Consider the following 14,995-nt stretch of genomic DNA (forward strand, 5'->3'; position numbering starts at 1 on the left):
CTTTCTATGTATAATGGAGAGAGATAAAAGCTCCTCAGTAAGTTCCTGGATGCCACATCACTGTACTTAGTATCTATGTACAGTATTTTCTATTAGGGTACTAATTAGCTGTTCGTGCTAATTAGTACCCTAATAGAAAATACTATACAGAGAACCTAAGGATGGTGATTTGGCAACCAGGAACTGAGGGAGGAGCTTTTATCTCTCTACATTATACATAGAAAGATCAAAACTGCACTGTACGTTACAAGCTGCTCGTGCTAATTAGTACACTAGTAGAACATACTGTACAGAGATACTACAGACAGTGATTTGGCATCCAGGAACCTTAGGGAGGAGCTTTTATCTCTCCCCGCTGTAATCTTTCTAAGTATATTGGAGAGAGATAAAAGCTCCTCCCTAAGTTCCTGGATGCCAAATCACTGTCTGTAGTATCTCTGTACAGTATGTTCTATTAGGGTACTAATTAGCACGAACAGCTTGTAACATACAGCGGCAAGTTTAATCTTTCTGTGTATAATGGAGAGAGATAAAAGCTCCTCAGTAAGTTCCTGGATACCAAATCACCGTCCTTAGTATCTCTGTACAGTATGTTCTATTAGGGTACTAATTAGCACGAACAGCTAATTAGTACCCTAACAGAAAATACTGTACAGAGATACTAAGTACAGTGATGTGGCATCCTGGAACTTACTGAGGAGCTTTTATCTCTCTCCATTATACATAGAAATATTAAACTTGCCACTGTATGTTACAAGCTGTTCGTGCTAATTAGTACACTAGTAGAACATAGAGTACAGCGATACTCTGGATGGCAATTTAGCATCCAGGAATTTAGGGAGGAGCTTTTATCTCTCTCCATTATGCTTAGAAAGATTACAATGGAGAGAGATTAAAGCTCCTCCCTAAGTTTGTGGATGCCAAATCACTGTACTTAGTATCTCTGTACAGTATGTTCTACTATTGTACTAATTAGCACGAACAGCTTGTAACGTACAGTGGCAAGTGTAATTTTTCTAAGTATAATGGAGAGAGATAAACTCCTCCCTATGTTCCTGGATGTCAAATTACCATGCTTAGCATTTCTGTACAGTATTTCCTATCTAGCCAGAAACCCTGCATCCTGTGCAAGCTAGGCGGACAACTGGAGGGGACCCGATACACGGTTGCTTACTGTTTCCCTTTCCAGTGTCACATAAACTAGTCGTTGGTCTGACCTGAAAGCCAAGAGTCTCCTCTTTTAAATGGTACCAGTCCCGAGTCTCTGGGACACCCAGAACCAGAGATATCAGTACGCAAAGTGGACTCATTTTCCCATAGACTATAATGGGCCCGTTAATTCAGACCCACCATGGGTTCCGACGCTTGCCATGAGCCTTGTGGGGGTCACAGAAACTTGGAGTTGGTACCCTCTGGTAGCTAATTGTCTCCTCTTCCATACCAACCTAGCGATGAAGGCTCTTACGTCCCACACTGAGAGTCCCAGCTTTGAGTCCCAAAGTGCCAACCTTTTTTTTTTATATGTTCCCGTAACATTCACTTTATTATTGTTTTTCTTTGTTATACATTCAATGAAAGGGTGCACACAGGTTTCACATAAATCAAAGTAAATCTGCAGCAGCGATTCATTCCGCTATATACAAATACACAGCGGTAATGAGTATAAATTAGTGTATTCCGACGCAACTAACTGAGCAACACAGTACTGTAGATTGTCGGCATTTGTGTATTGTACCTGACCTGAACTCCCTCCCTGTCCACTGCATGACCTGTGCAGGCTCCCAGGGGGGAAGGGCAATGGGGGTAGGGAGAGGCAGTGGAAAATACGTGCTTTTCAAATACAAGTATTTGCGTCCGAGTCCCCTAAGGCATAAACCAACACCAATGGGAAGGAAGTGCCAACCTTTTTTTAATGTGTTCCTGTAACATTCACTTTATTATTATTTTTTTTCTTTGTTATACATTCAATGGAAGGGTGCACACAGGTTTCACATAAATCAGAGTGGGCGGAGGATTTTCCTACATACAGTAGTATACTGTTGCACGTCTTGTAACCTGATCGGAACTCCCTCCCTGTCTACTGCATGTACATTGCAGGCTCCCAGGGGGGAAGGGGAAAGTGGGATGGGTGTAGGGCGAGGCAGTCGAAAATACTATGTTCAAAGAAAAGGCATAATTAAAACCATGGGGAACTTTGCAGTGTATCGTTATGTGCATATACCTCGCTTAGTCCTATCGCCCCTGTGTATTTTAGCTAGGGGATTGTGACGCTCCTTCAGCATTGCCCCATAGCCTGCAAAATCTGGACTGTTACTTGCTCCGTAGCCTAGGGCCTCCGTGGAGCAAGGAGTCATAGGTGGTAGCCATTTCAATTGAGTCTGCCCTGCTACAGAATTGTATGTGTACTGTACGGTGCATAGAACCTTAACAGAACCGCTCCTGCAGCTTTGCCCTGGTTTATGTGAATAAAAAAATAATAAAGTGTCTGGAAAAAACTAACATGCATTCGTACTTTAGAAATCGAACTCGGGACTCTGAGTATAGGAAGCGGAACACTTCACCACTTCGCCGCAGATAGATGAATAAATCCATTGGTTTTGATTATGCTGTAATGGCTATGGGATTAGGACGCTAACATACTGTACAAAATTCCTAATCTCAAGAGGCAATAGTGAACTTCTAACACGTCCATTTGCGACAGTGTACACTACTGGTTTTATGTTGTTTTGTCTGCGGGACTTGGACGCTCACATATTCATAAAGTACTGTAGATGGATCATATACTGTATGCTGTACTATTTGCGTCTGTACCGTATATACTGTATTAAATAATGCAGCATAATGAGTATTTACTGTATTAAATAATGCAGCGTAATGAGTATTTACTGTATGCAGCGTAATGAGACGCTTAGTAAAGTAGTCCTTATTATATATTTCAGTATTGTATTTTACGGGAGACCACACGCATGCGCAGTGGTGATTGTAAAAGGCGACATCTGGTGGATGATCGCAGGTATTACACGTAAAGGTAACGCCAAACGCTCTGTCTGCCTCCGTGCGATTAGGTACGCCTCTCTGTGACTAGGCGCGCCTCCCTACGCCCTGGTACGCTGCGTATGCTCGATCGGGACAAACGCCTCAGCCAGTCAAGATAAAGGTGGCTACATCTGTATACCTGCTTAGGAATACCAAAAGAGGTCTTAACGGACCAAGGTACACCTTTCATGTCTAAACTCATGAAAGATTTATGTCGGTTGCTAAACGTAAACAGGATTGCCACCTTGGTGTACCACCCGCAGACAGATGGCCTGGTGGAAAGATTTAATAAAACCCTTAAGCAAATGATTTAAGAGGGCAGTGTCACAAGAAAAACGAGATTGGGATCTGCTCCAGCCTTACTTGGTTTGTGGTCAGAGAGGTACCCCAATCCTCTACAGTGTTTAGTACCTTTGAGCTCCTCTATGGTAAATAGCCAAGAGGAATTCTAGATCTCTTAAAAGAAGGGTGGGAAGAACAACCATGCCAGGACCCTAACGTCATTCAGTTTGTGGCCCAGTTATACGGCCGACTATGGCAGATTGCGCCACTGCTGAATGAACACATGGAAAGGGCCCAACAACGTCAGAAACAGAGGTATGACGTCACCTCAGTCAACCGGTCCTTTAATCCGGGAGACAAAGTGTTAGTGCTGATGCCCACCACAGAAAGCAAGATGTATGCACAATGGTGGGGCCCTTGTGAGATCATTGAGACAGTGGGACCGGTCAATTACAGGGTCCGACAGGAGGGTAGAAGGAGGGAGGTACAAGTCTACCATGTAAACCTGTTAAAACCCTGGAAGGAAATTGCCAATCAGCCCACTTTGGTAGCTAAAAAGATTTCAGAATGTCAGGTACCCATTGAAGTCACGCTTACACCTGAACAGAAACGGGAAGAGGTGAACTTGGTGAAACGCTACCAAGATGTGTTTTCTGCCATTCCGGGAAAGACACAGATCATCCAACATGATGATGTGACTCCACCCAGGGTGGCCATTAAACAGAGGCCATATCGCATACCCGAAGCAAAGCGGTAAAGCAGGAGGTGGAAGAGATGTTATGCCTAGGGGTTATAGAGGAATCCACCAGTGAGTGGAATAATCCAATTGTCCTAGTACCGAAGCCTTCAGGTGCCTTACGGTTCTGCAATGACTTCCGTAAATTAAATCAAGTGTCCCAGTTTGATTCTTACCCTATGCCCCGGGTTGATGAGTTGGTAGAAAATTTAGCCAATAGTCAATATCTCACTACACTTGATTTGACAAAAGGTTATTGGCAGATTCCGTTAACAGAAGCTGCTAAGGCAAAAACAGCCTTCTCTACCCCAGAAGGCTTATTCAAATATAAAATGCTCCCATTTGGTTTACATGGTGCCCCAGCAACCTTTCAGAGAGCTATGAATAAGTTGCTGCGGCCCCACAGGGAATATGCAACTGCATGTTTAGATGACATTGTTATTTTCAGCTCTAACTGGGAGTCACACCTACCAAAGGTAGAAGCCGTTTTACAGTCTCTACGGGCACACGGGTTTACCGCCAACCCTGAGAAATGTGCCATTGGTATGATTAAGGCCAAGTATTTGGGGTACATTGTGGGCAGAGGATAGGTTAAACCTCAGCCTAGTAAGGTAGAAGCAATCCTCACCTGGTCTAGACCTAGATGTAAATCACAACTTAGGACATTTCACAGTTTGATCGGACATTTTCGCAGGTTCATTCGAGATTTCGCTGAATGTCTTAAAAAACAATTCCCAGACAAGATAACGTGGTCTGAACCAGTGGAAACTGCTTGGAAGGATTTAAGATGAGCTTTGTGTACTGAGCATGTCTTGCAAGCTCCTGACTTTAAAAAGAAATTTGTGTTACAAACGGATGCCTCTGGGATAGGATTAGGAGCAGTCCTATCCCAAGAGGTAGATGGAGAGGAGAAGCCCATCCTCTACCTCAGCCGTAGATTATTGCCCAGGGAGCGCAGGTACTCAACTGTAGAGCAGGAGTGCTTGGCCATTAAATGGGCAGTTGAGTCATTAAGGTATTATTTATTGGGACGAGAATTTTTGTTGGTCACAGACCATGCACCATTACAGTGGATGCATACAAAGAGGTGAATGCTCGTGTGACCCAGGGGCTGGCTGGGCAGGGGGGCAGGGTGCCATCTGCCCTCCAGGCCAGTGCAATTTAGGTGTTCCATGGCCACATGACTGCAGATTCCCCGAGAAAAAATGGTCCGCTTGCTTGAGTCTGCCCCCCAGGCTGAAAGTTGCCAGGCAGCCCCTGGTGTGACCCATTGGATTTTGGCTTTGCAGCCATTTAAGTTTGAGGTGAGGCATTGTCCGGGGAAACAGCACCTCAATGCCGATGCCCTTTCCAGGAGGTTTGTAGGTCCTGTTCCTTCAAGCAACCCTATGGTGAAGCTAGGGGAGGAGGAAGAAGGCGAGGTGGGTGACCTATGGAAGGCAGTGGAAGGCTGTGTACCTGGGCGGATGACACAGGTAGGGGTGGGCGAGGAAGAGAGCTCGCCTGAAAATAGTGTAGCTTCACCAGGGTGGTTGAAGCTAAGGGGGGAGGAGTGTGACAGAGACAGCATTGTTCTATGTGAAAGTAATGTGGAGGATCCAGACCAGGTTTTGGAAGCAGTAGCAGAATCCAAGGTGTGTGATCAGCAGCACCTGGGATTTCCTGATATAAGGGTTTCCAGGGCAGAGTCACCTTGCTCTTGACGGTGGAATAGCTACCCAAGTGATAGGTCGAGTTGTGTGGGTTAGACTAGGTACCACTGGAGCCTATCAAGAGTCTGCCATGCTGAGAGTGCCTGTATTACTGCCTGTAATACCAACTGCATATGGATTTAACTTGCTATGTGGTGACTTGCTGTTCAAAATAAACACCGAAAGTGTTCATCTGAGTCCCCGTGTTTGTGATCCTTGTCACTATATATATATATATATATATACACACTGCTCAAAAAAATAAAGGGAACACTAAAATAACACATTCTATATCTGAATGAATGAAATATTCTTATTAAATACTTTGTTCTTTACATAGTTGAATGTGCTGACAACAAAATCACACAAAAATGATCAATGGAAATCAAATTTATTAACCCATGGAGGTCTGGATTTGGAGTCACACTCAAAATTAAAATGGAAAAACACACTACAGGCTGATCCAACTTTGATATAATGTCCTTAAAACAAGTCAAAATGAGGCTCAGTAGTGTCTGTGGCCTCCACGTGCCTGTATGACCTCCCTACAATGCCTGGGCATGCTCCTGATGAGGTGGCGGATGGTCTCCTCAGGGATCTCCTCCCAGACCTGGACTAAAGCATCTGCCAACTCCTGGACAGTCTGTGGTGCAATGTGGCGTTGGTGGATGGAGCGAGACATGATGTCCCAGATGTGCTCAATTGGATTCAGGTCTGGGGAACGGGCGGGCCAGTCCATAGCATCAATGCCTTCGTCTTGCAGGAACTGCTGACACACTCCAGCCACATGAGGTCTAGCATTGTCTTGCATTAGGAGGAACCCAGGGCCAACCGCACCAGCATATGGTCTCACAAGGGGTCTGAGGATCTCATCTCAGTACCTAATGGTAGTCAGGCTACCTCTGGTGAGCACATGGAGGGCTGTGCGGCCCCCCAAAGAAATGCCACCCCACACCATTACTGACCCACTGCCAAACCGGTCATGCTGGAGGATGTTGCAGGCAGCAGAACGTTCTCCTTGGCGTCTCCAGACTCTGTCACATCTGCTCAGTGAGAACCTGCATTAATCTGTGAAGAGCACAGGGTGCCAGTGGCGAATTTGCCAATCTTGGTGTTCTCTGGCAAATGCCAAACGTCCTGCACTGTGTTGGACTGTAAGCACAACCCCCACCTGTGGATGTCGGGCCCTCATACCACCCTCATGGGCCAGTCTTTACTAAAAATCCGAGTTTGGCCGATTTGTGTTTTTTTTTTTTCTAAGTCCCAACACGGGAATTCACTAAGCACAAATCTCGGCAGTGTTTGGGACATTCGTAATGGTTTGAACGGCAAAGTACACAAATACGAATGAATAGACCATCGGTTAAACGCGGCTGTTATTTCCTACAACACGGGTATTCATTCACTATTCATTTGTATTTGGGTGTTAGTCTCTGAGTGCTCAAGTGCGGGTGTATTTTTTTGCGAATCGTTAAAAAAAGCAGCAAAAAAATAGACCTGCTTTTTCCAGTCGAGTTTGGATAACCATGCACGGATCAGTGAGATCTGTGCATGGTTATCTATGGGAAAGGGTCTGTTTAATGTAAAAACTGGGAATTTTTTTTGCGTGGGGTCCCCCCTCCTAAGCATAACCAGCCTCGGGCTCTTTGAGCCGGTCCTGGTTGCAAAAATATGGGGAAAAAATTGACAGGGGTTCCCCCATATTTTAACAACCAGCACCGGGCTCTGCGCCTGGTCCTGGTGCCAAAAATATGGGGGACAAAAAGCGTAGGGGTCCCCCGTATTTTTGGAACCAGCACCGGTCTCCACTAGTCAGAGAGATAATGCCACAGCCGGGGGACACTTTTATATAGGTCCCTGCGGCCCTGGCATTAAATCACTAACTAGTCACCCCTGGCCGGGGTACCCTGGAGGAGTGGGAACCCCTTAAATCAAGCCCCCCCCCCCTCCAGCCACCCAAGGGCCAGGGGTGAAGCCCGAGGCTGTCCCGCACATCCAAGGGCTGCGGATGGGGGGCTGATAGCCTTGTGAAAAAAATAGAATATTGTTTTTGTAGCAGTACTACAAGTCCCAGCAAGCCTCCCCCGCAAGCTGGTACTTGGAGAACCACAAGTACCAGCATGCAGTGGAAAAACAGGCCCGCTGGTACCTGTAGTACTACTACAAAAAAATACCCAAATAAAAACAGAACTCACACACCTTGAAAGTACAACTTTATTACATACATGCACACCTACATTCACACATACTTACCTATGTTCACACGAGGGTCGTTCCACTTCTCCAGGTAGAATCCATGGGGTACCTGAAATTAAAATTATACTCACAAAAATCCAGTGTAGATCTGTCCTCTTCTGAGCTTGTAATCCACGTACTTGGCAAAAAAACAAACCGAAAAACCCAAACCACGCACTGAAAGGGGTCCCATGTTTACACATGGGACCCCTTTCCCCGACTGCCGGGACCCCCCGTGACTCCTGTCACAGAGAGTCCCTTCAGCCAATCAGGGAGCGCCACGTCGTGGCACTCTCCTGATTGGCTGTGTGCTCCTGAGCTGTCAGTCAGGCTGCGCACGGCAGAGATACAATGTTGCGCCTATGCGCTCCATTGTATCCAATGGTGGGAACTTTGCGGTCAGCGGTTGACCGAAAGTAACCTCACCGCTGACCGCAAAGTTCCCACCATTGGATACAATGGAGCGCATAGGCGCAACATTGTATCTCTGCCGTGCGCAGCCTGACTGACAGCTCAGGAGCTCATGGATTCTACTTGGAGAAGTGGACCGACCCTCGTGTGAACATAGGTAAGTATGTGTGAATGTAGGTGTGCATGTATGTAATAAAGTTGTACTTTCAAGGTGTGTGAGTTCTGTTTTTATTTGGGTATTTTTTTGTAGTAGTACTACAGGTACCAGCGGGACCGTTTTTCCACCGCATGCTGGTACTTGTGGTTCTCCAAGTACCAGTTTGCGGGGGAAGCTTGCTGGGACTTGTAGTACTGCTACATAAAACAATATTCTATTTTTTTCACAAGGCTATCAGCCCCCCATCCGCAGCCCTTGTATGGAAGGGACAGCCTCGGGCTTCACCCCTGGCCCTTGGGTGGCTGGAGGGGGGGGTCCCCTTGATTTAAGGGGTTCCCTCTCCTCCAGGGTACCCCGGCCAGGGGTGACTAGTTAGTGATTTAATGCCAGGGCCGCAGGGACCTATATAAAAGTGTCCCCCGGCTGTGGCATTATCTCTCTGACTAGTGGAGCCCGGTGCTGGTTCCAGAAATACAGGGGACCCCTACGCTTTTTGTCCCCCGTATTTTTGGCACCAGGACCAGGCGCAGAGCCCGGTGCTGGTTGTTAAAATATGGGGGAACCCCTGTCAATTTCCCCCCCATATTTTTTGCAACCAGGACCGGCTGAAAGAGCCAGAGGCTGGTTGTGCTTAGGAGGGGGGACCCCACGCAATTTTTTTCTTGATTTTTAACACTTTTTTTTTTTTAAAAAAGGTGCACAATGAAGCCCTGCATGGATCTCACGGATCCGGCCGGGATTCCTTGTGTTTTGTCAGGCAGTGTTTTACTCATCACTCCCGTAAAACACTGCCTGACATTACGAATCACATCGACATCGGAAAAAACGAATGTCGAAAACTCGGCAGCTTAGTAACTGACCGTATCAGGATTCAAAAAGTTGCAGTAAAATGCACCCGATACAATTCGAGTTCAAACACCCTTAAAAACGGCTAAAACACGAATATTAGTAAATTTTGGCCATGGAGTCTGTTTCTGATTGTTTGAGTAGAAACATGCACATTTGTGGCTTGCTGGAGGTCATTTTGCAGGGCTCTGGCAGTGCTCCTCCTGTTCCTCCTTGCACAAAGGCGGAGGTAACGGTCCTGCTGCTGGGTTGTTGCCCTCCTACTGCCCCCTCCACGTCTCCTGATGTACCTGCCTGTCTCCTGGTAACGCCTCCATGCTCTGGACACTACGCTGACAGACACAGCAAACCTTCTTGCCACAGCTCGCATTGATGTGCCATCCTGGATGAGCTGCACTACCTGAGCCACTTGTGTGGGTTGTAGACTCCGTCTCATGCTACCACTAGAGTGAAAGCACCGCCAGCTTTCAAAAGTGACCAAAACATCAGCCAGAAAGCATAGGAGCTGAGAAGTGGTCTGTGGTCACCACCTGCAGAACAATTCCTTTATTGGGGGTGTCTTGCTAATTGCCTATAATTTCCACCTGTTGTCTATACCATTTGCACAACAGCATGTGAAATTGATTGTCAATCAGTGTTGCTTCCTAAGTGGACAGTGTGATTTCACAGAAGTGTGATTGACTTGGAGTTACATTGTGTTGTTTAAGTGTTCCCTTTATTTTTTTGAGCAGTGTGTATATATATATATATATATATATATATACAAAGAAATATGTTGCGCAAAGTCCACTCAGGTCCTTATTATAGCTTCCAAAGCAAGTTCTTTGTTCTTAATATAGATGTTTAGTGCCTCCTCTGGTTTGAACCTTACCACAGGTTCATCGGACACATGTAAAAGACAGAAAGTGAGGGGCGCACCAGGTGAGTATAAAATTATCAATGATTTAATGACAAAGTAAAAGGTTCACATACATCTAAGAAAGAAATCATCAGCCTCACGCTCCTCCTGCGATACCTCCATATGGCTCAGAGTGTAAACGCTGTACGGCTGGTAGCAGCAGGGGCTCAGGCTCCAGGTCTCTCGCTAGCAGAACGCTTGTCTGCAGTGCATTAAAGCGTTTCCTGGCCTTAGATCGCCGCTCTCCATGGACACAGACTATGACGCCTGTCAGCTTCAGTCCACAGGCCATGCCCAACCGGTTTCATTATTAGACGAAGGTGTCCACACCCCTGACGAAGTCTAACGACTTTCATCAAAATGGCCCAGAAAAGCTTTGGTATATGTAAAATCGGTCTAATTGAAAGTACAGTAAGTAAAGAAGCTGGATTTTCCTCAAACCAGAGGTGGTTGAAACAGTTAATTTTCCAGCGAGAAAAAAAGCCACCATCGATTGGCAAACCATGGGATGATTTCTAAATGAGCCTCTCCCAGTGTAATTAAAATTATTTTGTTCTACAAAAATAAATCTTAGGTTTCTGTTTAGATGCAGAAGGAGGTGTAGCTACGTAACTCTTTCACAGTCAACATAGACAACCTCCCAAACTGCCCACCTCCATCCAATAAACGGAGTACAGCAAGTTTAGGCTGCTGGGGGGGACCTGACGGTCACTAGCCAAAATCTTTTTTTAAAAGTAGCCTGTAGGTTATAATAGTTAACACCATCTATTGATGGTCTTATCTTGCTTTTTATAGTGCAATAACTTGGAGAAGACCACACTTCCCATAAAAAAAAAAGTAACCTGCATTACTTAACTGAATGCAAGATATTTCTGATCTCTAGGGGCATACTTAGTAACATTTTTTTTTAAACTAAAATAACGTGAAAAAGAGTTTTCACATTCTTTTCACATTATTTTTGTTTGACCTGAATGTATTAAAGGTGTTTTGGAGCAGTTTTCGTTTTAGTAACCATATCTCATTTCCCCTGTGTATAATGGGAAATGCGATATGTCCAAATTTAATAAAACAACATTTGTCAAAAAACACTGCAGTGAGCCCTGTGATAAATACACCTGCTTCAACTGTGGCGCTGTCAGTGTGATCAGCTCTGTTTGTGTGATGTAAAAAATAGTAAATAAATAAATACTTACCCAGGCTCCGGTGATCGGTGCTCCTGTGCGGGCGTACGGTCATCGGGGCTTCCTGCTGCCGCTGTGCCCCCCGGTGCAGAAAAGTGAGGCGGCAAAGTGGCAGCTCACTTTACAGCACCGGATGTCACAGTAGCAGGTAGCCCCAAGGACCGGCAGCACGCACAGATCGCCGCTGGTGAGTATGATCAGTGGTCAGTGGGGGTCGTGGCACGAGGGGGGGGGGGGTCATCGCGATGGGGCGGTGGGTGCTGGCAGCAGTGGTAGCGGCGGTGATGTCGTCGTCGGCACATGTGCAGCACACACTCGATAGTGCTGCCTGCGGAGTGTCATCGCAGGCTCGCAAGCTCAGTCTCTGCATGTGATTATTGATACATCTGTGGGTCAATTTTATTACCTCACATCTGCATCCTCAGATGCAGATGGTGATACATCGGCTCCCAGTGTGTTCAGCTTTTGTTAAATAGCAGTGATACTAAAATCATGCAATAACTGCTGTTTCCGTATCGTGTTTTGGGGGGTGAAGGGGCTTAATAAATAGGCCCCTAAATGTTTTGCTTCAACAAGAACAAAATCACTATAGTTTGCTGCTGTAAATAATCAGGTGCTGTTATATCTTTATATAATCATAAGAAGATATACACTACTATCTCCTCTAGCCCTAAACCAGGTGGAGCCCCTTTTACACACTGCACCAGGTAGAGCCCCCTTTTACACTCTGCCCCAGGCAGAGCACCTTTTACACATTGCACCTGGTACAGCCCCCTTTCCTTTTACACATTGCACCAGGTAGAGCCCCCTTTTACACACTGCACCAGGTATAGCCCCTTTTTTACACATTGCACAAGGGAGAGCTCCCTTTCCTTTTACACACTGCACCAGGTAGAGTTCCCTTTTACACACTGCACCAGATAGAGCACGCTTTCCTTTTACACATTGCACCCAGAGGTGGATCTAGCCCTTTTTTTTTTCAGGAGAGTGGCTTAACAATTAATCCTTTCCCCTCCCCCTATCTTGTCCTGACTCCTCCCCTTTCCAGTCTTGACTCCTCCCCTTTCCACAGTCCCATCTGGTATAGGCCCTGCTCACCACAACACAATATATTGTGAGCAGTGGCATTACTGGGGTTGGTGTCACTGGCTTCTACACCCTTAGCCCATACGTGACATGCTATACCACCCTTAGCCCATATGTGACATGCTATAAGTGATACGGGGATCCCTGGGAATCTACAGTGAGGCTACTAAATCACAGCTATATGCCACAGAGACCAAGAGAGGGGTAAAACAGCAGGGGAAGGGAGTTTTTCTTAGTGATGAGCGGGTTCGGTTCCTCGGAATCCGAACCCCCCCGAACTTCACCCATTTTAGACGGGTCTGAGGCATACTCGGATACTCCAGTATTGCTCGGTTAACCCGAGCGCGCCCGAACATCATCATCCCGCTGTTGGATTCTCGCGAGATTCGGATTCTATATAAGGAGCCGCGCGTCGCCGCCATTTTTCACTTGTGCATTGGAAATGATAGTGAGAGGACGTGGCTGGCGTCCTCTCACTTTGTTTCAGAACTTTCAAAGGGCTGCAAATATCTTTATTCTGGGGACCAGCAGTATTATAGGAGGAGTACAGTGCAGAGTTTTGCTGACCAGTGATCACCAGTATTATACGTTCTCTGCCTGAAAAACGCTCCATATCTGTGCTCAGTGTGCTGCATATATCTGTGCTCACACTGCTTTATTGTGGGGACTGGGGACCAGCAGTATTATATAGGAGGAGTACAGTGCAGAGTTTTGCTGACCAGTGACCACCAGTTTTATACGTTCTCTGCCTGAAAAACGCTCCATATCTGTGCTCAGTGTGCTGCATATATCTGTGCTCACACTGCTTTATTGTGGGGACTGGGGACAAGCAGTATTATATAGGAGGAGTACAGTGCAGAGTTTTGCTGACCAGTGACCACCAGTATAATACGTTCTCTGCCTGAAAAACGCTCCGCTGCATATATCTGTGCTCACACTGCTTTATTGTGGGGACTGGGGACCAGCAGTATTATATAGGAGGAGTACAGTGCAGAGTTTTGCTGACCAGTGACCACCAGTATTATACGTTCTCTGCCTGAAAAACGCTCCATATCTGTGCTGCATTGTAGTATATATAGTAGGAGTACAGTGCATAATTTTGCTGACCACAAGTATATAATATATAGGAGTACGGTACAGTAGGCCACTGCTCTACCTACCTCTGTGTCGTCAAGTATACTATCCATCCATACCTGTGGTGCATTTCAGTTTTGCACAGTTTGCTGACCACCAGTATATAATATATAGCAGTACGGTACAGTAGGCCACTGCTCTACCTACCTCTGTGTCGTCAAGTATACTATCCATCCATAACTGTGGTGCATTTCAGTTTTGCACAGTTTGCTGACCACCAGTATATAATATATAGAAGTACGGTACAGTAGTCCATTGCTCTACCTCTGTGTTGTCAAGTATACTATCCATCCATACCTGTGCTGCATTTTAGTTGTGCACAGTGTATAGTAGGAGGACAGTGCAGAATTTTGCTGACCACCAGTATATATTAGGGATGTGCACCTGAAATTTTTCGGGTTTTGTGTTTTGGTTTTGGGTTCAGTTCCGTGGCCGTGTTTTGGGTTCGAACGCGTTTTGGCAAAACCTCACCGAATTTTTTTTGTCGGATTCGGGTGTGTTTTGGATTCGGGTGTTTTTTTCAAAAAACCCTAAAAAACAGCTTACATCATAGAATTTGGGGGTCATTTTGATCCCATAGTATTATTAACCTCAATAACCATAATTTCCACTCATTTTCAGTCTATTCTGAACACCTCACACCTCACAATATTATTTTTAGTGCTAAAATTTGCACCGAGGTCGCTGGATGGCTAAGCTAAGCGACCCAAGTGGCCGACACAAACACCTGGCCCATCTAGGAGTGGCACTGCAGTGTCAGGCAGGATGGCCCTTCCAAAAAATACTCCCCAAACAGCACATGACGCAAAGAAGAAAAAAAAGAGGCGCAATGAGGTAGCTGTGTGAGTAAGCTAAGCGACCCTAGTGGCCGACACAAACACCTGGCCCATCTAGGAGTGTCACTGCAGTGTCACGCAGGATGGCCCTTCCAAAAAATACTCCCCAAGCTCCTTCCTCCTGCCAACCTTCACCCGTGCTCTGTTCTTCTGCAGCAGGCAGACAAGAGGATGTCGGGACTTGGGAGGAACGTAGGAGGTACAGGTCAGGATGTTGCAGCGCGCTGGCTGCCTGTGTGAGCCGCAGCCGGATCTTGGGATAGTACGGTAGCGGCGGGAGCGTGGCCGTGCAAGTGCTGCTGGTGGTACTGTGCCCACAGTGCATATGCGCTGTGTGCCAGGCACCACTAGCCATTGGCATTTCTACAATTGGTGCAATGTGTGCGGTGCACACGGGCCCCTGCACTCATTTTAATGCTTACCTTACCAGAGTCCAGCATCGGGTACTGCAATCGCGGTGGATATC

The sequence above is a fragment of the Pseudophryne corroboree genome, chromosome 7 (assembly GCF_028390025.1).
Source record: "Pseudophryne corroboree isolate aPseCor3 chromosome 7, aPseCor3.hap2, whole genome shotgun sequence".
Taxonomy (NCBI): domain Eukaryota; kingdom Metazoa; phylum Chordata; class Amphibia; order Anura; family Myobatrachidae; genus Pseudophryne; species Pseudophryne corroboree.